At 47.7% G+C, this 26167-nt stretch overlaps 1 long non-coding RNA gene across 3 annotated transcripts; it reads left to right on the top strand.

Annotated features, from left to right (window-relative positions):
* Positions 1-3080: 3080 nt before the first annotated feature.
* LOC104152519 (uncharacterized) lies at positions 3081-17889 on the top strand. 3 transcript variants are annotated; one of them, XR_011139704.1, is made up of 4 exons: positions 3081-3346; positions 5916-6303; positions 14484-14599; positions 16639-17889. It is a non-coding gene; the product is annotated as an uncharacterized lncRNA (long non-coding RNA). The 3 variants fall into 3 exon arrangements; XR_011139703.1 differs by having other exon boundaries at positions 5507-6303; XR_695979.2 differs by lacking the exon at positions 3081-3346 and having other exon boundaries at positions 3355-6303.
* Positions 17890-26167: the final 8278 nt, after the last annotated feature.

The raw sequence follows: 26167 nt of genomic DNA, 5'->3' as shown, positions 1-26167 counted from the left end.
ACACGCCAGACTCTTGCTGAAAGCTCTCAGTGCCCTCTACTTTGTTCCTGAGGTGGAGTCCGATGCCTGGCCTGTGCTGGGAATGGGGTTTGGTGGCCAAACGCGGTGGTGTGGACGCTACACAGCACCCCTAGCCGTGGCTAGAAAAAAATTTAGATGGATGGCTGCCAGATAAGGGAGCGGAAGGGGAAGGGAAGGCTGCTTTTAGGTGTTCTTTGCAGAGCTGTTCTGTTGCTGAGGTTTCAGAGAGAGCCCAGCTGGGCTGCCTTTCATCTCCCCGGGTCTCTGCTGCAAGGAGGGAACATGGTAGCGGTTTGTCTGATGCCACAGCACCCCTGGACCCGCCTCTCTGGGCGACCATGGAGCAGAAGGACCATGCCACCAGGCAACATAAGCCGTCTGCTGGAGCAAGGAGGGGAATTTAGTGAGTTGTGAGAAAAAACCAGCTATATCCATTCACAAGTGAAGCTTTTTCTGTCTGACAAGGTTGCTGCATGTCCAGTTGCACTCAGTATTGTCCTCCGGAGCAGCCTGGTATGCGTTGCTGCGCAGTGTTGCCTCAACTCTGTTCATCCGCCCATTTAATGCCTCTGCTCCCTGCTGGTTTTCAGCATTTCTGTGTGTGCTGCACAAATAGACATTTGGTGGGCATCTCTGCCGAGTTTCTGCTAACCTTTATACAGTAGGGTATACTGAATCTTTTTAAGCAGTTGTTACCAGGGTCTTGCAGGGATTGAGCCACACAGATTTTTTAAATGTCAGCTTTGTAAATTTTATTGGATGGGGGAAAAAATGCAAAACCAAGGGATGTGACAGTTTGTGTGTGGTGTAAGCACAGCTCATTAGAGCTTGCGGGCCAACCAATCAGTATGTAAAAGTGGAACAATTTTGGATGAGTTCCAGTGATTTGAGTCTTGTAAAAGGTAATAAGCGACATTCATGGATTATACTGCCATCTGATCATCCTGCCAAAGAGCACTATTTCAGCCAAAGACGTGAGCGAAACCGTTTGGAAATAAAGGCAGAATGTAGCTCTCTGCACATTTACTCAGTGTAGTCTGAATGCAGATGGAAGAGACAGCAAAACTGAGGATTTTGGAAGCACTACATGCCTCAAACCTCTCTTTCAAATTTACGAAATTCGTTAGAGAAATGATACATATTAATATCATTCTACCTGAGGTATACTAATTGGTCTGGATGCATTGCACACTTTGTTCGCTCCAAAGAGCAAGTTTCATTAAACAGTCTCTCATTTGGAAAATCCAAGAAGTGACCCCAGTCTCTGGAGTATCTGACAGCTGGTAATAGCTGTGGAATGAGGACCTACCCCAGTATCATTTTTTTTCACAGTCTGATACCAAACACACGCAAAAATAGTAAATGAAATTAAAAAATCTGCTGTTGCTGCTGAGCAACACTGGCTCTGAAGTGACTCTGAGAAGGCAACTGTGATCCCAATGTTTCTACTCCCTGTGCCCAAGGACTAGGGAATTGCTGGTGTTGCCAAGGAAGTTTAAGGCTTCACTCTCTTGTCACAGGCTTGTCACAAGTGCATGTGTTGTTAAATGTAAGCAAATACGATGAGCGTTCTATAGAAAGAGGTACCAAAATAAAACATTTAAGCATCTCAGTTAAGACTATAAAGTAGTTTAGCAGTGATATTAAGAGAGCAACATGAAGACTTACCAGTCCTGCAGCCAGGCCACTGACCCACGTTTTCAACCGCTAGCCATCCGATTCCACTGACCAAAGAAGTGAGCATCACATAGCAATCTGTGCTGGAGACAGAGCAAAGCTAAAAAGAGAGTAGCTCTTTCCTAGCTCATCGTGGAGTAGCAAGAACTTCTGATTGTCTTTGGAGTAGTCTACTTTGTTTGGGACAAAGAATACCTATTACCAAACTACATTTAATGACAGAGAACTAATAAGCAAACACTTTATTTATTTAGCTATTAATTTATTTAACAGCATTGTATAGGCAAGCTGTAGAAGGATTTGATATATAAGAAATTATATCACTTATCTCTGATAAGTGTTGTATAGAGATTCATATGTACAAATTTAAGTAGATGTTCCTCTTGAATACAGAAAAAAACTTGCAGTGATCTAATACTATGCCTAAGATACAAAAAAGGAATACGTAGTTACTAATGACAATGAATAAAAAAGACAGGAAAATGGAGAAATTCAGTGGCAGTCAGCATCAATAGATGTGCCAAAAGCTTGTGAAAGCTCCCTCGTATGATGAAGTGACTGTCTCATGAAATATTAGCAGCTATCCAAAACCGGGAAAGTGTGAAAATCTTGTTGCTGTGTAAGTTATCTGAGACACTCATGCCAATTATAGACTTGCGGTGAGGAAAAGAGACATTGGTAATCATGACAGTGACTATGTTCTGGTGTCATGTGAATAGTCTCAGGCAATTATTCAAATCAATCATTTCTTGCCTAGGTAGAAAAGATTCATCACTCTTAGTACCTCGTGTTGTTCAGCAACTGAATTGATGATGCTTTGCCATTTCTGGTGTTCTGTAATCTACCCATTTAAAATGACAGCGTTTGATACATGGATTTACTGAGGTGGAGAACTGTCCAGGAGGAAATGGGATACCTGGGCTCCGGTCTGGTGAAAAGCGTTATACAGGTCCAAAAAGGCCATTTCTCCTCTGTGCAGAGCACTGTCAAAGCCCGAGGCGGTTTCAGGAGTGCCAGGAGTGATGGCTGTTCCCACTGGTGGGGCATAAGGGCACTTAGGGGCCATATCTGTTTGCTGGCCCTTCTTCTGTATGGGTTGGGCAGGAGACCTGCCCAGCGTGTGTCTTGTCATCACAAGCCCTCCAGGTCCAGTGCCTGGAGTGCTCTGTCATTGGGAATGACCCTGGTGATACCTAGTGGATGACATTGCCATGTGCCCGTTCAAAAGTGGTCTGACTCTGTTTCCCAGCCCTGTCTGCCCTATCCTGTCCTCTCATATCTCCTGTTGTCTGTAAACAGAGGTTCCTGGTTTCTATTCATGCTCTCTCTCTCATACTCCCGTCTTTTCCGGGGCAAATTCTTCTAACTTCCGCCTTCCTGTTTGTTGCTTCCCCTCTCAAATTTGCTGCTTTGCTAACCTGTCTGTCCTTGCACTGTTTCTGCCTCCCTCCTTGGTTGTTTTCTCTGCACCTTCCTGCACCCCTCCTCATTAACTGTCTCTAACAAACGTACTAATAAGCACTGCCGCCTGCAGGTGCGGGGATGACTGCACGGGCAAGCTGGCAAGGGAGGTACCGAGGGCATCGTGGACGTGCCTGAGATGAGCGCTCATAGGATTGACTTCTAGTTCCAGAAGAATTATTCTGGGGTAAGAGACATTACTAAGAATAGGCAGTGTATGCATATATTAATCTGATCATTGCAACCCAAACTGTAACTACTTGAAATTGCAGAGAACATGGTGGCATTCTACAGTATGAACGCTGTATTTTTTTTAATGTATTTTACTTTTTAAAAGTGAACATGCCAATGCATAAATTTCCAGTCAGACACCATCGCAGGAGGAAGTATAACAAGTGAATTTGCCACATCACTTCTGGTAGAACATCTCATTGCGGATGGGTGCACCCTTAATGGTATCTAACTCAGCTAGCTTTAGGCTCTGTCAGGATAGAAATCTTCATCTGAGCTGACTGTCTTGACTCCTTTATAGTCGGTGGGCAGGGGAACAGACACCTCTAGAGCGCAGTTCAACATGCCCCAGCTGAGCTGACTAAAACAGGTCGGATGAATCTCCTCTCCACTGACTTTAAATTGGCTGTAGTAGCTCAGATGCTGAATTTTAACCTGCTGACATCTAAAATTCAGTGAGATGAGCGTTCCTTTGGAGACTCTTGCTTCAGCTGTCTCTTCCAGGTCGCCCCACTGAGTGATCACTGATATTGATACTGAGCCAACACACAGGAGAGAGTTTTGATTTTTTCCTTTTAAGAATATTTCTCCTGCAGATCATCCTCACTTTCTGAATCCCCTCTGCATCACTCATTAGCTATGATATCCTTCATGCATGTACAATGTTGGGGGTGCTGTCGAACCTCCTTTTCCTTTCTGGGACTCTTTGTTTCAGTGAGGTCGGGGAATGTTCTAAGTAAATGCATCACCAAGTAGCCTAGCTTTTGTCGCCTTCATTTAGTGACCCACAGCTATGAAAATTGGGAGACTTTATGCCAGCCTCCAGGAGCGCAACCTTTCACTACTGCAACTGAGCTGTGTCCAGCTAGACTTCAAGAAAAAGTGGGGAACATCCAAACCTAATGCTGAAAACTGCAATTGTAAAATCCTTACTTTTCACCCCAGTTGACCTTCTGATAGAGTACTTTCATTTTCACAAACTCATTAATTGCTCTCATTCAAGCCTATAATCTCATTTCTGGTGGTAATAAAGGAAAGACTGGACTCATTACCACATTTCTGCTCACAGGAGAGAATTTAAATACTTCATTTTAAAGAAGAATTCTTCTTCTAACCTCGGGGGGGGGGGGGAAGGGGGGATAATAGCATTCTTCCAGTTCCCTTCCAGATCATCAGCTTTGCAAACTCTTCACCTCTAAACGCACAAGTGAGAAACTGCCTAAACATTACTTGTGATAGTACTTTTCTGCTACAAATATTGCGGTTCCCAAAACTGGACAAAGGGTGACTTACAACCGATTCCTCTGCTCAGTGATCCCTCCTGCCTGCCCATCAGGGAAGCAGTGGCAGATCCACCCTACTCCCTGCAGTCCTTTTGCTGGTCGGCAGCCCTTCCAGGTCTCATCCATGGAGAAGGCGCCAGGCCTGAAGGGCACCAGGCTAAGAGGGTTCAGACCTTCCTTCTCATGACCGCATGGTATGAAATGACCACAAAGCAAATGCTTTCTTCGCACTTCTGTCTCCTCTGCTGAGAGCTGGCCTGTGACTAAGTCTCAAAACCGGCTCTCCTCCTTATCTAGGTGACCTCGCCTGAGGCCAGCCAGGATACAAGTGTGCCCACTCTAAATTCTCACATAGTACTGCTTAAAATTAAGACTATTTCATCCCTGTCAACTTGCACTCCTTGTGAACAATCCCTTGTGAACTTATTGGAACTGTGCCCTCCTCACTATCAGCCCCAAAGTATTGTAAAAGTCGAAGAAAATAATGAATTAGAAGAGTTACAACCAGCTAAAAGACTATTTCATTTTGCGTTATGAAACCTGGCTAACCCTTGTTGGAGTTTGCCTACCCCAGAAATTATGCTGCTAGTAGCCTCAATTTTTAACTAACAGCGAGAAATAAATGAAGACCGGACAGAGACTAAGGCTCCGCTTTACCGGCAATGCAGGATCCTGAGGCTCTAACACGAATTCAAGCACCTGGCTATTTACAGGAGAATTTAGACACAGAAAGCAGAGTGTCCAAGATGACACTTCCCGGGCACTTTTGTTTGTTTATTTTTAGCTTCTTGTAGCCAAAACCTATAATATTTGTCCATATCTTTTGGTCACAGAACTTGGCTCTGTGCGCTCGTCTCGCAGAAAAGCAGAGCAGCCTTCAGACGGCATCAGCTTCGCCCTCTCGCAGAGCACGGCGGCGTGCAGTGTGCCCCAGCTCTCCCCTTCTGCGCTTTGCACTGACAGAAAAATCATCTCCAGATGAACCCGCGCTGTTTCCCTGCAGCCAGGTCCCCCTGTGCACCGCGGCAAGGGCATGCGAGAGCAGCTGCCTTCCCCCTTCTCCCTCACTAGGACATGACACCGCCCATCTCATTTATATTATTAAAATGATTTCTGTGGTGTCACCTTCTGCTTCGAGCCTGAAATGATGTAGAAAATCATGCTCTGCCTTTCGTGAACGTTTGGATTCAAACTGCAGATTTTAAACTTGTCCTCTCTCCTTGATTCTCTTATTTTCCACAGACCGCACCACTGCAGTGGCAACTCCTAGTGACTGCATTAGATGTTCAGAAAAAGAAATCACAGGCACATCGACTCATATGATGCTATGACGAGTGAGGGGGATAATGATAAACACACAGTACTTCTGGCACCCACTGGGTCTCCTTCCATTTTCTTCACAGAAAGCCTAAACAACCTGCTGTGCGGTGCATGAAAAAGGTTGTATCAGAAGAACATCTGCACATTAGTGCAGCAATTAGCTTATACAGTAGCGCCCGGTGGTGAAATAGCTTTAATCTTTTTTCCACATACGAAAATGATGCATAATATAAAGGGATGCTTACGCTGAAGTCAGACCTGACAACTGCTGTGGTGTCTCAAACATTTCATCAAAAGTAGCTCCTTCCAGGTGAGTTTGGCAAAAGGTATTTCGATTGTTTAAGGTAAAGTGCTGTATTTCTCTGTAAAGTATAATTCCAGATTACTGTGTTTCACGTGCAAAAATGCCGACAAGAACGAGTAACCTTGGTATGGGACACATAAAATACAGTAAATGTGTAAACTGATACTTCAAAATTGTTTATTTCACTTGAGCTTGATTTAAATGCGTAAATCATCTGCAGCTTTCTAGTATTCTCCAGTCTTTACTCTTGGCTTTCTGTATCATCAGTCTGAAAGAAGTCACTGCCATATGGAGAACTAGAACAGCCAAGAGTTACATTCAACAGGATTAAAAAAGTGTTTAGAGACTGCGAGTCCTCATGGTCCCGGAGAGAAGTGAGCCTTTGTAGCAGCGTGCTAAACAGTATTAGGATTTCTTGCCTCTTTTTTTCCAGGCCAGCAGGTGCTGGTGTCTTTCTTGGGAAGAGCACCAGAGGAGAAGGCCTGAGGAGTTATTCCTAATGGCAGTTCCTGTGTTACGCTGGGTGATACTAGTGTCACCAACTGCACTGCAGTCTAGGAGACAGACTAATCCTCTCCACTTTTCCTCTGTGTGGTGCAGACCTGATGTGCCTGCCTGAGTGGCAGAGCAAGGACGGAGGAAAGGAGGAATCTTCTTGGAGGGGCGTAACTCAGTTACTCCGTACACAAGGCTGTGCAATAAAACAAGCCCAGCTCTTCAACGGTAGCTAGTGGCCAAATACACAGCTGTCTGAAAAAAACACTGAGCCATCAGTTTAGTCTTTCTTGCAGCATATTCTTCTACCCAGAGCAAACCCTGGAATATTGCTGGGGAATGAGATGTTTGGGACTGAGACTCCAGAAAGATGAAAGGTATTGGATTAGCATTTTCGTCCTGTGGCTGTAATAGAAATCTTGAGTAAGTAAGTAGAGCCCAGGCATGAAAATCCCATTTGAGCTCAAATATGAATTTCAATTTCGACTTGAAATCCCCTTCCTCTTAGCGGTCTCAAGGCCAGAGTACGCAAAGAGACTCAGTAAGTCCTATTTTCAGGGTGTTAGTGGCACATAGATCCCTCTGCTAGTCCTTGTATACATGAATGAATTTTGTCCAGAGCACATGCACAAGCCCGTGTCAGAACATTGCTGTAGGTCATGTTGGAAGATGACTTTATTATTTCCAAAGCCAAAGATGTGTGAAAGAAAATCTGACCAGAGTAGAGAGACTGACTGCTGAGACATTTTGAAAATTTTGTGGGAAATGGAATCTTGGCTCTTTTAAAAGCCTGCCTAGCTGTTATAAAAGTAAAATTGCGAAATACCAGCCTTCCACACTGAAACCTAGTGATATACTCCCATCTTTTAACCTAACTTGTGGTAAGTTGTATTTCTCTTTTCTTCTTCTCTTCCTTCCTATGAGACATTATTGTGTTTAGCATAGACAAGAAGGTGCACACAAAACTCATGTGAGCTGTAAAGACATTCTGATTCTGCTGATGGGATCATTAAAGAAAAAAATCATGTTACGGCTCATTTCTTCAAACAGATAGTAGATTTAACAAGGGAGTGTGACAGTTATGGTCCCAGTCACTCAGCTGTGACTTTTGTACTAGGACCATTAAATCTGTTAGGATTACCCACAGAGGTGGGGTTAGTTCTGTAGTTGCTACACAGAATAAAACAAGAAATCATAGACTGTACTCTGAGACTAGACAACCACAGACAATAATGCCCTCTACTGATATTCAAACAATTCAAGGGAAAAGCAATGTTTCAGACAGTCTGCAAAGGCTATGAGGCCAGTACAAGGACCAAAAAACTGCATGAGGAACACAGGCAAGAAGCTTATGCTCCATACAGTTGAATGACTAGCTAGCTCACAGGAAGGCATCTGCTCAGATAAGTTCAGATTTTGCAAAATGGCAGGTTACAGGACCTTGTGTTTTAGGATGAAGAAGTCCTACTAGTTGAAAGTTAAACTTTCAGCACGCATTTCATTTCCCACGGAAAGTCCCTTTCAGGACAAGGGAATTCTCTGCATGGATTTAATGGGCGTTGCAGGGGCACCAGGTAGCACAGCTGACACCAAAATATTCACAGACTCATGGTAAATATTACAGCCCTCAATCACCTTACTTACAGGGAAATGGCAATGAGGTGGTGGTACGACATGACTAAAGTGTAATCATTTACAGGTAGGCAAACTGACTCCCTTCTAAAATGGGGTTTATATAATGCCCAAGGCTTATTACCAGGCCAGCAGTTATAATGCTTTACAGGCAAATGCTGCCAGTGGGTTTACTGGCTACAAATCACTGATTCTAACAGGTTTACAGAAATTCAGAGTGGCCTTTGGAACTTAGGTTGTTATATATTATGATGCATTATTATCTATATAGCAGGTGTTTGTAATGCTTGCTAGGAAAATCGTTTTAGCTTTTATATTGCGTATCCATAGCTTAGGATTTAAAAAGCCTATTTGAACAAGGAAAAGAAAGCTCAGATTTTTGAGCGAAAAAGCTGCTATTTAGTTTCCCGTTCCTTCCAGAAACAACACCAGCCATCCTGCTGCATCTGCTGGGAACCCTCCTCATCTCAGAAGGGCCCTCGTGCAAACTGCAGATGATATGCCGTTAATTAGGTGGCTCGGTGGAAGTTGGTGCCCACATTTTTTGCAGTGCTCCCATACATGCACCTTCAGCAGCACTTAAATCTTAGCTAGGAGTCACATCTGTGCAAGGAACAGTTTTTCCTCAGGACATCATTTGCTTGTCCCGTGTGCATATATGCTCAAGGAGGGAGAAACAGCCTTCCCCCTGCCACTGGAAGTACCACTACTTCGTTGCTTGCTCTCCAGCAACTGGGAGGAGGAAGACTGCTCAGTGGAGCCGTGTACTGGGAGCCTCCAGGCTGGAGAACAGGACCTGGCTCTGGTCCCAGCTGTAGGTAATTTGTTTCCTATTACAGGCATAGCTGGTGTCGCCAGGCAGCTTCTTTGTGCCTTTGGGCTTGCTCACAAAGTCATGGCACTGCCCACCAAGTCTGCTATGGCAGTGCTTAGGGGTTAATTTAGGGCAAATTCGTCAGCGTCAATGCCCAGATGAAGTCAGCATCTGGAAAAATAGCAAGCCGTCTTAAGAAATCTGAAAAGTGAAGTTGGATTTTTTTACCACTCTCCTAAAAACATGTCTGTGGATCAGTGTGCCCTTGGAAACACATTCAGACAGTGAAATCCAGTTTCCCTTATCACGTGCAGTAAACGCTGTGATGTTAAAACCGTCCATGGTTTCTTATACTTTTATCCGTAGGATTTGTGTCAGCAAAATAACACGGAAAGTGTATTCAAGTGGTTATTACGCACCCTTCATTTCCACTCTGATCAAGCCACATGGGTTAGTATCTGGCATCCTGTATGCAAAAGAAACTGCTTTCGATGAAAACTACAGTGCTGTTAATATGCTATATTAGTATGGGATAACTAGCGTATAGGCTTTATGATGTATTGCAACTATATCCTAGTATATATGCACACAAATACACACATAATACTTCACTGTTTGCTGAATGCAGGTATCTCTGGCAGAGAAGGTGATATAAACAAATCTAAGCAGAAGTTTTGGTTATAAAATTAGGACTGAATAATGAATAGGTCAATTTATTACAGCTCCATACCACAGCATATATTCCTCCCCCTGCACTGTATAGTGTGCACATATTATAAAATCTTCTCTAATCTCTCTTTTCGAGTTCTTTCTTTTTACATTCCTTAATCCAGGGGCGACTAAATAGTTGCACTCAGCAGACGCACGCTGAGGTCACAGCAGGGTAGGACTTATCGTAGCTCTCAGTTTTGTGCATCTGTAACCATGGCAACTTTGTGGCTGCAGCTTCCTTGAGACTCCATGTAACCTGGGGTGGGTAAAGGAAGCGCTAGCACCAGGCACTCTTCTCTCTCTGGTGCGGGTGTCACGTACAGCATCTCTCAGGATACATTTTTAATTACTATGTTCTCTTAATTACTCCTTTTGATTTCCCCAGTGGATTGCCTTTCTGTAGTATCAGTGACTCACTGCGAAACCAAGCGAAATCCGCAGTGTCTTTGGTCAATGTTGATGTTCGGGAAAATTCATCCCGGCAGAAAGTCTAGGCTGGACCTGTGCCCAGCCCTGTGCGCCTTCTCCAGAGCAACGCCCATCCGAAAAGCGACCTCCTGGTGTCTTGTGTGCCCCCCCCCCCCCCCCCAACGCCCAGCACCCCCAGGCCGTGCCACAGCCTGGTTAGGGCTGCAAGGGCAGCGAAGCCCCCCTGCACCCTCCGGGCAGCTCACCCCTCTGCGTGGCCCCCACAAGGCTGCCACGAGGGACTCGCTTGCCCGCTGGACATGTTCCTGGAGATGATCGCTCTTGGGAGACGATGGCACAGTGCGCCGGGACAGGACACGTCTGCGTTCAGCCATTTGTTTAATAGATATGTTGCTGAGAGCCGTATTTTGTCTCTCTAGAAGAAGTAACAACTGCTGGTGTGTTAAATCCAGCCCTCTGCAGAGGTCCAGGCAGCACAAGACCTATGCCCCGATCGAGAATGGTGTTAGCAGCATATAGCTGTTTTATAGCTGCTCTGCACAGGCATGAGTTAACACCAGCGTTGTCTTTCTCCTCATATTCCTAGCAGGGTTTGACCTGAGCTTGGCCTTCATGAGATGGGAGCCCAGTTATCCTGCATGGCAGGTTAATCAGAATTTCAAAGAGGACACGTCTTCTTTCCACTTAAACTGCAATAAACGCAAGCAGCAATAGCAACGTTTATTTTTTTCACCTGGGCAGTAATATTTCTTCTTTTCATTAAGCCTTCCACACTTTAGAAGTCACTGTAAATAGCTGAGCAGTCGAGGCGCATTATTAATCACTGTCAAACGTTTAACACATGCAGTAGAAAGCAATCAGATTACTCCCTCAGCTTTATGCATATACCCATATGTGATGAGAAGTATTTACGGTTAAAAGCGGCGCCATAGAAAGAACACACAGTACGTACTAATTAAGAACAAGCAATTTAAGAACAGTACTACCACATTTCTGACAGAGGGCAGCATTGAGTTTTTTATCATACAAAAAACCCCACGCTTCTCAGCTCTCCGATGACTACGCAGTTCAGAGTGAAGATCAAGGGAAAATGGGATTTTCGGTATGAGAGAAGCAACAATTCTATTGCTGTTTGCTCCCAGTGACGTTCAAAGTGTTCTTGGTATAGACAACCATAAAGCAGGATGCCACGATAGTCAAAGAGGGAGTATTTACATACAGAGCACTAGTCAACAGACATTTCCTAGTTGTAAAAATGTGCTTTCTGCAAAGACTTGGCATAGAGTGAACCTATTGCAGTTGTGCTTGCAGAGTTAATATGATAACTGGCTTGCAAAACGCTGAACGTCTCCTCTGAGCTGCAGAGCCATCTCAGCTCCTATCAATACTAAGGGAAAAGAGACTCACCGAGGTGTGGGAGAAGCTTTCCCTGGACTTGCCGAAGCGACCCAGAAGTGGCCCCAGACCTCACTGCTCAGCCTTTTATTTACATATAAACATGAGCACTGTTTGACTGTGAATTTTCCACCGCCAACCAAGGGCTCCATTTTATTTCGAGGACGTTCATCAGACCTAAAAAGAAGCGTAATGTTTCCTTCCCTCTCTCCCTCCTCCTCCTCCTCAAAAGGTGGCCAGGAAGAAGGGCTCTTCCCCCATCGAAGATGGGGCACTAAGTCTTCAGGGCAGGGAGAAAAGGGGGCAAGAAAGACGCACAGGGCCCCTGGGAGATGGACAACCGGCCGGTGCCGTTCACAGCGTGCCTTTTACTCTCTGCTTGGCCCTGGGACAGGCTCAGGCATTTTGGCAGATCGCCTCTTCTTGGAGCCACAAGAGTAAGTGTCACTTATACTTGCAGCAGGTCTCCTGTCTGGAGCAGACGCAGCGAGAGTGAGCGCTTGGACGAGAGACGCAGCATCACCGGCTGACGAGAGCCACCCTTGCACCCTGCCTCTCGTAGCAGTGCTGAAAAGGATCCCAGCCTCAAATGTCACGTGCATGGGGTATCCACGTCACCATACGTTGCATAGTATGGTGTAGTGGGATGCACTACACTGCGGCTTTGGCCACTTGTTTCCCACAGTAGTTTTAAAATGCCAGTTGTGCGGTGCTGTGAACCAGGGCGGTACTTGTACAGCCCTCCTGGGAGCAGCTGGGAGCGAGCGGCGAGAGGAAAATAGAGTTTACTAAATCCAAAACCAGAAACAAATTCAGTTTACATTTCTCAATCAGAATGGCCTGTTTTCACAATCAAACATTTCCATGGGAAATGTTTATTCCTTTGCAAGAAATACTTGCAATGCTTGCAAAATGTTTACTCCGCTACCAGCCGTTTGATTTTGCAGTGAAAAGCCTAACACTTCCATTTTTCAAAAGCTGCATATCAACTAGTTTTTGACCACAATTTCCATCTAAAACCGGTTATATTTTGTGACTATTTGAGGAGGGAGGTGGCAGGGTTGGGTTTCTTTGCTCACAGCTTCGCAGAACGTGCTGCTTTCTGACGTGCTCCTTGCAGGGGCCATGCAGCTCCTCCTTTACCGAGGCCAAAGCGTGAAAGCCTGGAGAGGTAGGTACCACACGGGCAACCTCGGGTGAGAAGCTGTTGTAAGGGAAACGTGTCCTGCAACTGCCAGCCTGTTTTCCCCTCTTCTCAGGGACTGTGGGAAGAAGCGGGGACCAGGAGGGCCAAAGCGACTGTCCTGCAAAAGCTGGACAAGCAAAGCTTCCCATCGCCATCTCAGCATCTCAGCCTGACGGGCTGTCGAGGTGGTTGCACCCGGCGTTAACTAATCACAGCGATGGAGAAATTCATGCTGCAGATAGAGGTGGGGGGGGGGGGGCGAACGGAGGAGCAAAAGCAGAAGGGCTGCACGGGGTTGCGCTGGTGGAGGCGGGCAGGGAGAGCAGCGCTTCGCCGCGGAGCCCCTCGGCCCCGTGACGGCTGGCTCCTGGTGGGAACGCTGGGCTCGTGCCCGGGCGCTTTTAAGCCAGAGACTCGAGTTCCTGCCTCGCAAAAAACACCGAGTTCCCTCCTGGTTTTTATTAACTGTAATAAAACAAAAATGTTCTCAGCCTCTTTTTTACGAGAGTGCCTCCCTGAGCCGGGTCTTCCTCTGCCGTGTTCTCGCAGCCCCCGGCTCCGCACGGGCCCCTGCTTCCCCCCCCCCCCCCCCCCCCGGGTTTCTGTATCTCGCTGCTTATTGAGAAGGAGCGGGACGCAAAGGGGCTGGAAAGCTGCGTGGCCGCGCAAACCTCTACGACGTAAAGGGAATCCTTTTTCAGTGCAGCACAGGCAAATTGTTGGGCTCATACTGAATAAAAGCTGAAAGTTTTGGAGGCCAAATGTGGGTGGCTCAGTGTTTGTTATAGGATAGACGCGCTCTCTCTCTGTCTCCCCCCATCTCTCGATTTGCCATAAGAAACAGGTCTTTTTTCCTTTTCCCTACCAGCAGGGAATCAATTCTTTTAATAGCTGAATTATTACATTTTGTAATTAGAAACAGTCCTTGCTTTCAGAGTACACAGCAAAGCCTATATCTTTCTAATGTTCCTGGTATGCTGCAGCCCTGGACTCTGGTTGCATCTTCGAGAGAGGAGGCAATTAGGATATAAAAGTGATAAAAGAGGTTGAACAGATATTTAAACACTTGCCCACATAGAAGGTGTGTGTCAGTAAATGTGGATGCTTCCCAAAAATGTGGTGTATGTCTATGTGTGAGTGCATGCGTGTGTGATTGTATCTGTGTATTCATTGCAATGTATTCCATCTCCCTGTAGGCATTTTCATTGTGACTTTCAGAAAAAGCTGCTCCATATTCCCTTTTTGCCCTGTCTCATTGATATTCATTCGGTCTCTAGTGGGCTTAATGCTGCTGTCTGCACACGAAAAAATTAAAATAACAGACAGTGCAATAATAGAAGAAGGAGGTGATTCTTTTTAAACCTTTGCTGGGAGTGACCCCAGGGATCCATTTGTCCTGAGCCTTTGTTTGGGAGCCCTCGGCACAGCAGTCTTCAGCACAGGTAGCAGGAGCGAGATGGCTGGCTGGAGATATTCAATACCTCAAAATACATCTGTAAATTCTGTCACCACTTTTCTCTGCAGGGGCCTGAAGGGGAGGAGGAAAGGGGGATCACAACATCAAACGGATCAAACAAGCACTCTTCAGAGAAGACATCAGTCCCTCACTGATCTTTGGCACGATGCGAGCATCTTTGAGGGTAAGTAGTTTTGTTTGTCTGAAATATGGCTGACTGTACCCAAATATTTATGTGCCTCTGGAGTCGCTTTAAAAATATTTGAAGGCCTTTAGTCACGCAGAGTGAAAGTTTTCAAAGGAGCGTAAGCCCTGCTGACTTCCAAGAAGAGAGAAGCGCCTGTGTCACTCAGCTGCTTTTGGAAATATTCCCCGCGACGCAGTCAGGACACACTCGTGAATGTTACGCAGCCCTCCTTGCAGGCAGGCGTTACGAAACTCCTCCAGGGCAAAGGATATGCGGACAATGAAAGGGAAATGAGGATATTCCTGCCTCACCCGCTCCTTCCTCGCTTTAGGAAGGATGCAAATGTCTTTAAAATTTCACCTGGAAGCTGAGCTGGGCCTGACAGGGCTGCAGAGGCAATTTCAGCCAGCTGCCTCGTCCCCCTGCCCTTGCCCTTCCTCTCCTCACCACCCGCCCCAAAGGGACCCTGAGCAGTCATGTGGTCAGACCAACGCGACATTTTGGCAGTAGCTGTCAAGAGCTAGCCCACTTTGCAGTGACGCTTTGGCTGGGTGAAATCATTGCAGCTCCGTTGATTTCAGCTGTGAGCTGCAGGGCTTGCACAGAGATGCCTGACAGGTTATTCCCATTTTATGGAGCCAGAGATGGACTTTTGACTGCTATGCTTCATTTGTGCTTTCACTTTCCTTTGCCTGCCTGCCTATAAATGAATATCTGGCCGGGGGGGGGGGGGGGGGGGTCAAAGGTGGGTGATGATAACGTTAGCCACGCTGTCTTCTTGTGTGCCTTGACTACCCTAGCTCAATGAGCCGAGGAGGCTTTGGTTGACTTACTTCAGCTTAAGTTTGAACATACTCTCATTTCCTCTAAGAAGGAGAGCAGATAGGCCATGTCAGCCCTCTTTTTATCCTTTGGACACCATGCATGAACGGAGAGATTGGAGTCACACCTAACTCAGCCAAACATAAAACTATTTCAATGGCACTAACATGCTTCTGTGTATCAGGTTCATGAGGATCAAGCTTTGCTGAAACCAAAAACCAGCAATTCTGTTTATCTTCTGGGCAAATCAGAGTACTACAATATCATACATCTTATGTTTAGAATGGAAAGAATCCTTTTAAAGTTAGCAAATATTTGGATGCTTGGCTGCCAACTTCTTTTAGCAGCCTGTGGCATTCCAGTAGTCATTTTTAATAACTCACTCAGATGCTAGCAATACGATCCCACGTCACAGGGTAAAACACACATTTTAAACAGCAATAAACGTGCCGCCTTCTGAGATGCTGTGAGAGATTAAACCTCTTGTAGGAACAAGAACAAAAAACAGTGACACATTCAGATTACATATCTATATCTCACCTCAAGACGATTGCAGCATTTACTGAGTGATGAGAATATATTGTGTGGTGGTGGTAGCAACGCAAGCAAAGCAGACCTCAGAAAAGCTATGCAGTACAATCAAGCAGGTGATTCCCCTTTTGGAAGAGCAGCCCTCAAAACTTGCATTTATGCAGGAACTTGCAGTACTGTAAGTTACAGTGCACAGGGGCAGGAACTGCCCTTCTTACAGCGCTTAGCCGAAAAGGATCGTGTCATTAGAAAACGTCACGTGTGTAAGAGAGTAAGACTGCCTTGCCGTTACGGGTTTTTTCACAAGCGCAGCCCCACATGGCGTGACCCGATTGACTGAAGCTTCCCCACATGTGGCGAGCGCAGAGGCAGAGCACAGCACAGACCCGTGCCAGGGTGAGGGGCAGTGTATAAAACCTTTAACAGACAACGCGCCCCCCTTTTGCGTGCGAGCTACCTCCAGGCAGAGGTGGGAAAAGTTGCGGAGGTCGCTCCACAGGCCAGTCCGGGTGTCTGGCGGTGTGTTTCCTCTCTCCCGGCATTCAGGGGGCTGAGCTGACTGAGCGCCAGCAGGAAAAGAGATCAGGTTATTAAGCCACTTACTGAGAACATGCTGCTGCTTCCCCCTCCACCTACTGACAGCGATCACCTTCAGCACTATTAACCCAGCTTTGCTTCCGCAGAAGCGTTCCTCACGTGCAACGCGCATCACCAGGGAAGAGCGCCCACGGCACCGGCACGCTGGATTTGCTATGCCCCGGGGGGCCGCCGCAGAGGGAGGTCTGCCTCGAGCCGTCGCCGCGCGTGGCCCCCGCGCCGCCCGTGCGTCACACGGGTGCACTGCGCTGCGCCGGGCTGCGCTTCTGCCACCGCGGGAACGGGCGCCCCTCGGGAACTGAAGGGGCTCCGAAACAGTGAGGATAACGGTGGCGGAAATGATGGGGAAGAAAGAAGGAAAAAAAAGAGTTTCCAAGGGGAAACATCTGTCCTCTTTAGCATTAGCTACAAGTGGTAGCTTTTTAATTATTAAGATGCTGAAGCTGGCAGAGGTTGCAGAGTGGATTGACTCAGTAATCATTTAGAAGAGTCCCAATAGCTGGGGAGGATTCCCATGTAGTCATTTTCTAACTGGATAGAGGAAGAAATAAACTCTTCATGTATTTATTATTATTATGGGCTGTCAATTATGAAGAGTTACTCATCCCTGCTGAGCTACCTCAAGACACTGCTTTACCACTTCACCACTGCTGCCATGATGCTATTCTCTATGTGAAAACCTGAAACTCAGATGTGCTTTTTAAAGCTATAAACAATTTATCTTCCTAAAGTTTTGACAGCTGCCCCTATGTACAAGATATATACATAGATTAAAAAGTATATATGTTTGTATATACGTGTAAAACATGTTGACCGTGGCTTTACGAGGGGCTTTTTCCCTTTTGATTCAGCAAAGCATCTTAGCACACATACTCTAACATCTTAAGCAAGTTTAAAGTGCGATGAGACTTAACCTTAGTGTTTTCCACAACTTCATAGCCTGCTGCCTTGAACCAGCTGGTCCATCAGGCTCATGTGCCACTAAGCACGTATTCAAACCCGTTGAAGTTGGGATTTCAGTATGCATAAGATTCCCTGGCTTGTTGAGTCAGATCTTGAATTTGGGGCAGATTGACCAAGATCTTTAGGAAATGCAGTGAAACTAGTGTGTGTCCACTCAGCATAGGACATTTAGGCGTATTCATGGATACAGTAGAGGCTTAGTACACGGGTATTGTTTTACGATCTAAGAAACAGTGGCTTATAACCCCATGTTTTCCTCAGGGTTTGAAGCTATTCCAGAGGAAGGTTCTGGGGTCACTTGTTGGCAGAGGCAGAATTTCCTCTCCCCTCCTCTCCTCTCCCCTCCTCTCCTCTCCTCTCCTCTCCTCTCCTCTCCTCTCCTCTCCTCTCCTCTCCTCTCCTCTCCTCTCCCCTCCTCTCCTCTCCTCTCCTCTCCTCTCCCCTCCTCTCCTCTCCTCTCCTCTCCTCTCCTCTCCTCTCCTCTCCTCTCCTCTCCTCTCCTCTCCTCTCCTCTCCCCTCCTCTCCTCTCCCCTCCTCTCCTCTCCTCTCCTCTCCTCTCCTCTCCTCTCCTCTCCTCTCCTCTCCTCTCCTCTCCTCTCCTCTCCTCTCCCCTCCTCTCCTCTCCCCTCCTCTCCTCTCCCCTCCTCTCCTCTCCTCTCCTCTCCTCTCCTCTCCTCTCCTCTCCTCTCCTCTCCTCTCCTCGATAAACCTCAGATGCTTTTTATTTCATTTTTAGATTAATGAGACGACTTACTAAAAGGATCACAATGCCCTTCTATTGTTGACTTGTGTAGTTGCAACTTTGGCAACATCTGAGCAACTTATAAACACAAAAGAACAGGCCACTGTGATGTAAAGGACTCTCTCTGCTTTATAGAAGGGCAGCTGAGGTGCAGAGACAGCAGGGCCCAGTGCGCAGAGGTTGTGAGCTGCTTCATAGCCCAGTGAAACACAAGCAATGACTCATCAGCCTTGAAAATCAAAGAAAAAGTTGTGACATATAAAAAGTGTTTGATTTCTCTCTCCGATGTTTCGTGACTGCTTCTTATACCCACTCTATATAAATATATATATATAATTAGTTAAAGAGATATATATAACTAAGCTCTGTGCACGCATTATTTTGTCATGTAGCTTCTTATATTCCTTTGGCTTGGCAAGGTGCAACATGCAGCAACTTACCGTCCATGTCAGAAGCGAGTGCAGACACCCCTGATGGAGCGCAGAGAATCGGCTGCTACAGCTGAGGGCCACAGCTGGAGGGACGCAGCCTGCTTTGACTGCTGCCCACCTCCTCCTCAGCCACGAGTCACCTCCCGCACACCGGGCCTGGGGGAAAGTATGCCTTTCTGGATTAGCAAAACTCCCTGATTTTATTCCTGGTGGTGCACCAAAGTATTTCTGTTCAGCCTCAGGTGAGAGCGTTACTGATTTTTAGAAAGAGAAACAGCCTGCTCTACAGTGGCCTCTCTAAAGAGGCTCACGAGGGTGTCTGCGCTGTGCTCTGGGTTGGGTGCCCGCCAGCGACGGGGGCTCGTGAATGTGCTGTCTGCGTGCTTCATTTCAGGACCCAGCTGAAAGAAAGGCCCAGCTACTTCAGTTTGGCCCAGCTGCCTTGTGCAGCTTAGGCAAGGCAGAATCAGCGCCGTTAGCGATCTCCTAACGATGAGACCCTCCCACTGCCCTGAATTCAGGGCCAAGTTCCTGGGCAGGGACCTCGCTGTGAAAATGCTCTTCCCAGCCTCATTCTGAGTAACTGCAACAATTTGGGGCCATCTGCAAATTTGCCACCTCACTGCTCACCTCTTTTTCCAGATCATTAAGACATGCATTAAACATGACTAGCCTTCCTACAACTTTGTGAATCGCTCCTACCGCCATCCTGATGAAAATGAAGGCAACTCCCTATTTTCTGTCTCCATTTCCACTTCACTGTGCTCTGCTGCTTGTGACACGATGGTTTCCCAGTCATGATTATGCAAGGTGCGTTAGTAATCAGGATCCGTCACATACTCTGCAGAATCGGGGCTTGAGTCTCCTTATGCGCCTTCTGGGAAAAGCTGATGCTTCTGCGTTTGTCAACTTTCCGGCCACGATGCAAGATTGATCTCTTTGCTGTACATGTCAAGGTCATGTCTTGCAACTGTTCCAGAGCAGTGGGAGAGGCATCCAGGAAAGTTTTACTCTTGCTTCTGGTCTGGTTTGCAGCTTTTTGTAGGAAGCTGTGCCGTACCTGCAGCCTGAGATAGGCAAAATCTGTAAGTCAAAAGACATAAATAGCAAAACTAAGGCCACTGCCACGCCAGGCAGTTAATTTTATTTATATAACTATTCCTCCCTCATTGTAGCTTTTGCTTCCCCAGCACATATTCAAAAGGGACATTTCTCTAACAAGGGCGATTATAAATAAAAGGAAAGCATGGGAGCTGGGAGCCAGCAGCACTGTTTTGGAGGTCACGCTCACCTCATGACAAAGCTTCCAAATGACTCCTGGTTTTTCCATGCTGTTGGCAGCTGGAGAAGGCCCGACAGCGATGTTGTGAGTGTGACTACTGCACTGTAGCTTTATGCACAGAGCTGTGCCAGCCAGCTTCATCATTAACCCACTTTGGGCTTCCTGTCTATACCCTGAGGCCAGGCCAGGGTCTGCATCATCCAGGAGCCCTTGCTCTAGTAGTCACCAGCACCAGGCCTTCAGGAGAAACTGCAAGACACATGTCCCTGGAGATTTATGAATCAGTTACCCTACGGAAAGTTTTGCATTACCCCTCTCAGTATGAGGACACTAAATGACAAGACTTATCTCTCAGTCATAATCCTAGATGGATTTTTTTTCAGTTTTTATGTCTGCAACTCTACTTTATCCCTTACTTACTCTACTCTTTTTTTTCTGTACCTTGTGGCGCAATGAGTTTTGTATTTGCTGGCTTTCGCTTTCACTGATCATCCGCCTTACACAGTAAAATGGTCCTGTGTTGGGGAGGGGTGTTTGCTTTCTCAGAACAAATGCAACATACTCTCCTGCAGCGACTGCTGGGTTACTGGGGGGTGATTGATCCAGTTGTGTGGTGGCAGGTTTGCATTACCCACCCTGAGTTTCTCCTGCACACTTTTAAATGGCTAGTCTTGACCTTGCTCTGAAGGATGAGTATCTTATCCAACTGCTTGACGTGCTCCAAGTTTAGCGGCTTGACCTCATATTTCCAAGCGTGGCAGGAGTTGCCGTTGCCCTGGCGGAGCAGGGCAGGCACTAGGAGGGGATAACTCTAAAGGCTGCAGTAAGCGTATCCTTCCTGGCTGGGCCCACAGCAAGGCACAGACAGATCTCCTGCGCATCTGTGTGCCAGTGGCCTTCCCATCCAGCAAGCCCATCATTGCCATGTCTGTTTTGTCTGGCACCTCAAGCCATTCCTCCCAGCCAAAGGTGAGGAAGAACCTGTTGGGAAACCTTCCCTCACGCAAAATCACAAGTTTCCGAAAATGCTCCATGGGATACAGCTCTGAGGGGGCAGAGCAGCCCAAAACCAGCTGGATAATGACATTCTTTTCCACTAGCCATTTTAAACCATGGCACGCAACTCCAGTCAGCCTGCTTTTATTTGAATGCACAGGAAGGATGGTGCCTGCATCCTCCACCTCATCTTCCAGTCGAAGGCAAGCAGGCCTGCAGGGTCGGGTCAGTGGCAAGCTGGGGCGGCATTTGGTCCCAGCTGTTAGCAGTGCACACTGACATGGGCAAAGAGCAACCTCTCCTCACAGCACCTTGCAGAGCCAGTGTAAAGGGTCCGGGAGGGAGAAAAAGCGATCACCAGCGTCCCAGCTGCTGGAGAGGGAGCTGGAGGGTTTGCTGGTGGGGGAGCACCAGAAGAAATCAGCTTATTTTCTGCGGTGCGGGCCCCAGGGACAAAACGAGGAAGGAGAGCTAACACTGCTGAGGGGGCTGACATGAAAAGAGGGGCCGAAGAGTGTATTAAGTGCTGCCTTGCCACTTGCTGGGGGTCTCCCCACAGCAGCGGGGAGCTCGCTTCCCGGCCGAGCCAGAGAGCAGCAGCGCTTACGGGCCAGCCCCTTGGCTGCTCTGAATCAGCACTGTCCTCGCTTACCCCGGGGCTCTCCTCTGAGGGATCACAAACCTGCTTCCTGGTTCTTATAATCCCTTAAAATGTTCTGACTCTGCCCTCACCAGCCCCTATTAAAAAAAGAAGAAAAAAAAAACAGTCTGGGCAAGCTTTGCAGGAGCTGCATCCCGGGGCAGCGAGGACTATCCAGCCCCGACTGCCGGCTCTTGCTGGGGGGGGATATTTGCAATAGAGCGTCACGGTGCAGAGGAATATCATCGCCCAGCTGGGCCGACACGCTGTATTTTTTTTGGATGCACCGAGTGGAAAATATTAGCCGGCAGACGAAACAAACGCTGGGAGGATACAGGCTGGGGCCGTGCAAGTGTTCCAGGAACTGTTGATAGCGAAGCGCGCTCACCACGGGGTGCAACTATGCGAGCTATGGCCTGGGAGGCTCGCGAGAGCCGGGTGAGCGGCCTCCTTCCCTGCCCGCGCCGGGAATAGCTTGTGCTGCTGCGAGCCACCTGGGCACGGCTCACGGAAAAGTTTAAAGGGTGAAAGTCCCCTTCTCCTTCCCACCGCCTCCCCCGGCGGGGAGCGGAGTAGGGTCCAGCGTTTCGCCGCCCGTCTCTCCGGCGCTAAACCCGAGAGCTGGCAGCCATCGTCAGCACTCGGCCCTGCGGAGAAGGACCCGGCCCGGCCTCCGCTTTTGGGGGATGAGCCAAGGGATCGAGGTGGCCGGCAGCTTGGAGTGTCAGCCGCCCGTCCTAAAAATTGCTTTATTTTGCAACAAACATCCTGCTTGTTGTTGGCAGGTAGTGACTACCAACCAGAAGGCTAAAGTAGCCAGCAGCACAGGGCTCATCTCGCCTGGTGATAAATATAGACCTGGAGCTTGCACAGCGCCCAGCTCGATAAGCCGGAGCGGCACTGGAAAAAACGTCTCGGAGGAAAATTCCCAGCTTCTGCCAATCACCTCGCTTCGGTTTTCAGGAGCTCTTTTTGTCCTCTCCCCCGCCACCCGCCTTTGCCCCCCGATGTGAAAATAAAGCCGAAGCTCGCTCATTCAGACCTTCGGCTGCGTGGTGCCATCTGCTCACAAGACACTGTAGCGGACGGGATCTGGAGGTAGCTCTCCTGCCACCTGCTCCTGCTGCGCTCTCCTCCTCTGGCAATGGTATAACCTTAAGTTTTCAGGCTGCTAAAATGTGGTTCACTATTAATTGGCTGTAAAAGCAGGGCCAGAGTAATGAACTGTCTGAACTTTTCCCTCCTCCTCATCTCCCGCGCAGGGCCAGTGAGCGGGCTCGGAGACGGGCCGCTTGGCGTGGACAACGCACAGGGCTGAGTGCGGCCTTCAATGTCAAGGCAAGGGTCACCTGGGGAAGAGTCGTCCTTCCTCAAAGGACCTGACGAACACGTGAGCTTCAACAAGCAGCACCTATCCAGATCTACTCATTGGACAGATTTGTTCCAGTCTAAATCAGCAATGAAAACACCTTGATGCTGGATGCCAAAGCTGGTTGAGGCTATCTGGGAGGACACACCGTTTTCAGACAGCCTTGTTTCCACCTGGTGGGAAAAGAGCCAGGGGGTGGGGGGTAAGGCTACAACCATGCCCTCACTGCAGCCTCTGCCACGCAATGTCCCAGCTGGCTGGCCCCTGCTGACGGGAACTCACGCAGCGCCTCTCCTGCCCTGGTACCATCAAGCCAGGCCCATCCCTGCTTTCCTCAAAGCCTGGCACTCTCCTGATGATTAATAGATGCGTAGCCAGAAAAGACCATTATGATAATCTAGTTTTACCTCCTCATAACATAGGCTGTAAAATTTCACCCAATAATTCCTGCATTGAGCTTGCAGCTCCTGTTTGAGCTAGTGCGTGCCATTCCAGAAGGGATCCAGCCTTGATTTAAAGACTTTGAACAAGGGAGAAAACATTTTTTAAAAAAGCTTTAGAATCGTATCAAAAGGCCATAAATAATCATTGTTAGAAGATGTGCAGATGGAAAACTCAGGTTTTCTTTATTCCTCCCCCCGCCCTCTCACCCTTACCAGACATGGCCACAGCACTGCAACCTGTCAGTCTGAACTTCTTCTGATGGTGCACACATGTCCTTGGTTGATACAAGCCAGCCCCCATGACAAATACCACACCTGAAAGCAGAACCTTAATATGGAGCTGAAAGAAAATAAATCAGAAATAAAGCCCCAGAGGTTCAGATGAGGATATTTTTATCATGGGCCGTACCAGGTCTCGCTTGCGATCAACAGCTCCCATCCGAGCCCCAGGAAAGCATCAGTTCATAGTCCCTGCACCCAAAGCATGACCCAGCACCCTTCTCATCGCCAGCTTCTTTGCAGCACCTTCAAGATCTTCTTCCCAGGGTTGCAGCCCTCCTCTTCCTGAAACCTGCAGCTGCCGCGCTCCAGCCTGGGCTGCTTTCTCTCATTTAGGCTAGCCCTTGCCTGGTGCACAGTACTCATGGGGGAGTGTAAGGAGGCATCATCCCCGCTGCCTCTCCAAACTATCTGACCAGAGGCCTGCTGTCACAAGCTGCTGTGAGGAAGTAGTGTGTGGTGTAGCCATTGGAGCTAGCCCCACTGGAGGGGACGTGTGGGTGGCCATGCTTTCGGTGCCTGATGGAACTGCCCTTCAAGACGGGCTCGCCCTGAGGCACCCCGGGACTCTGAGCTGATTGTGCCTCCCCAGCCTTGCTGCACGGGTGATGGCCCATGTCCATAACACCCCGGTTTGGCTGAGCATGGCTGTTGTGATGCGCTCGCACGGTACTCTTTGCCACTGCAAAATGTGGTGTTTACACTCTTAGCAAGGTTAGTTATGGTGTGACGGTCCTCTGGAAGGGACTGCAGGCATGGGGACAAATGCTTCCCAAGGTCTTCTCCCCAATGGCCTTCCAAAACAAAACTAAAAATGGAGCTTTCTAGCTGGTTTCTTATTTGTAGTTCTAGCAAATTCTTATGGGCATGAAAACAATCCTGAATACCTAAAAATAACCCTTGACTTCTTCAACAAGGAAGTCATATTTTGAGATATGCAGGGTATTAGCAACATTCAGCATTCTTGCTAGAGCTGTGGACATGATCAAAGCCCTCTAATTCTTTTTATTTGTCCTTACCTGAGTTACTCCTAGGACCTCTGATGATATTTTTAACTGAGCACATTCTAGAATGCAATGTTCTTTCCACTGTTCATACTATGGACTCATATTTTATACTTTGCTCAGCTTGGAAAGTGAAGCACAGCTGCCATTGTCACTTTCTGGTTCTCATGCATCAGGAAACAGTGCTTTGTTTCAATTCCCAATACTAGCAAGGAATGTTTAAACTAAGCGATGGACATTTTATTTTATTGAAATAATTAGAAAAAACTTTTTGTTTTACAAAGCCTAAGTTTTTGGCTTAAACTCTCTGACAGTGTTCCTTCAACAAAAGCAAACACAGAAGAAACATGACAACTAGATATATTAGCAGCTCAAGCACTGTGCTCAGTTTAAGGCTATGTGTTACCGCAGGTTTGAAATGTTATTTCTGCTAGATATACAAAACCTTACTCTTTCAACAGATTTATTCCTTCATTGCTCTCGTGCTTTCCTTTTGTGCACGCTACAACTTTTTGTGCTTTGTCTCCTGAAGCCAGGGGCTATCTTGTCATAGTGAATCATCACCGAGTGCAAGATGTGGCCACTAAAATAATTTATCAGGCATCGAGCGGAAATGGTTTCCTTCATTTCTGCATACGGCGTGTCTCGGTTTGGTGCTCAAAAACATATACTCTTTGCAGGTCTGCTTGCTTAATAGGGTGTTGAGTGAAATGGGCTCCCTTGGAAGTAGCTATTATTTCCCATCGTACCATTATGGTGAGTTCTCTGAGCAAATCCCCGCTCCCCACGTTGAAAATTTACCTGAGCTTATCCAACTTTTGAAGTTTACTTACTATGAACGTGTTAAGGGGGCAATGACAGGCAGCAGCTCTGACGAGAGACGCCGCCGTGGTTCCTCTGGAGGGCACAGATTTGGCTGCCGGGTGGCAAAGCCAAAGTCGGAGGAGAGACCTACCACCCGGGCAGGGTGGCAAGGCTGCGAAAACGGAGGGAGTTAAAAGGGAAGAGTGCTGTGCCGGTGTCCTTCGATGCGAGAGGACAGGACGAGTGCCAGGGCAGCCTGCCAGGGCAGCACAGGCGGCGGGGCGGGCAGGGGAGCCGTGCTATTTGGCGAGTTTGCAGAGCTTTTGCAGAGCACCTGCTCGGCCTTGGGGCAAGCGGGCAACCCTCCATCCCGCCCAGCTGTAGGCCCCGACCGCAGCTGACACAGAGGAAAAGAGGAATCTCTGCAAGAGGTGCGGAAACGAACGCGTATCAGAGTGCTAATGTCAGTATATGATGAGCTATGCGGCGTTAGTGTCTTGCGCTGCCTAAGTCACACTGCTGGCACTTAAATTATATGTGCGTGACTCTGCTGTTTGTTCCGTTAAGCCTCCGAGCAGCGTGAACCGGCTTTTTCCAGAAGCCCAAGCACAGTCATAGTGAGCCTCATTAATTAAAAGAAAAAAAAAAAAGGCCACCTCCT

This window comes from Struthio camelus, chromosome 2 (genome assembly GCF_040807025.1).
Source record: "Struthio camelus isolate bStrCam1 chromosome 2, bStrCam1.hap1, whole genome shotgun sequence".
Lineage (NCBI taxonomy): Eukaryota > Metazoa > Chordata > Aves > Struthioniformes > Struthionidae > Struthio > Struthio camelus.
Note: the sequence above shows the minus strand (reverse complement) of the source record. Positions and strands in the feature narration are given on the sequence as shown.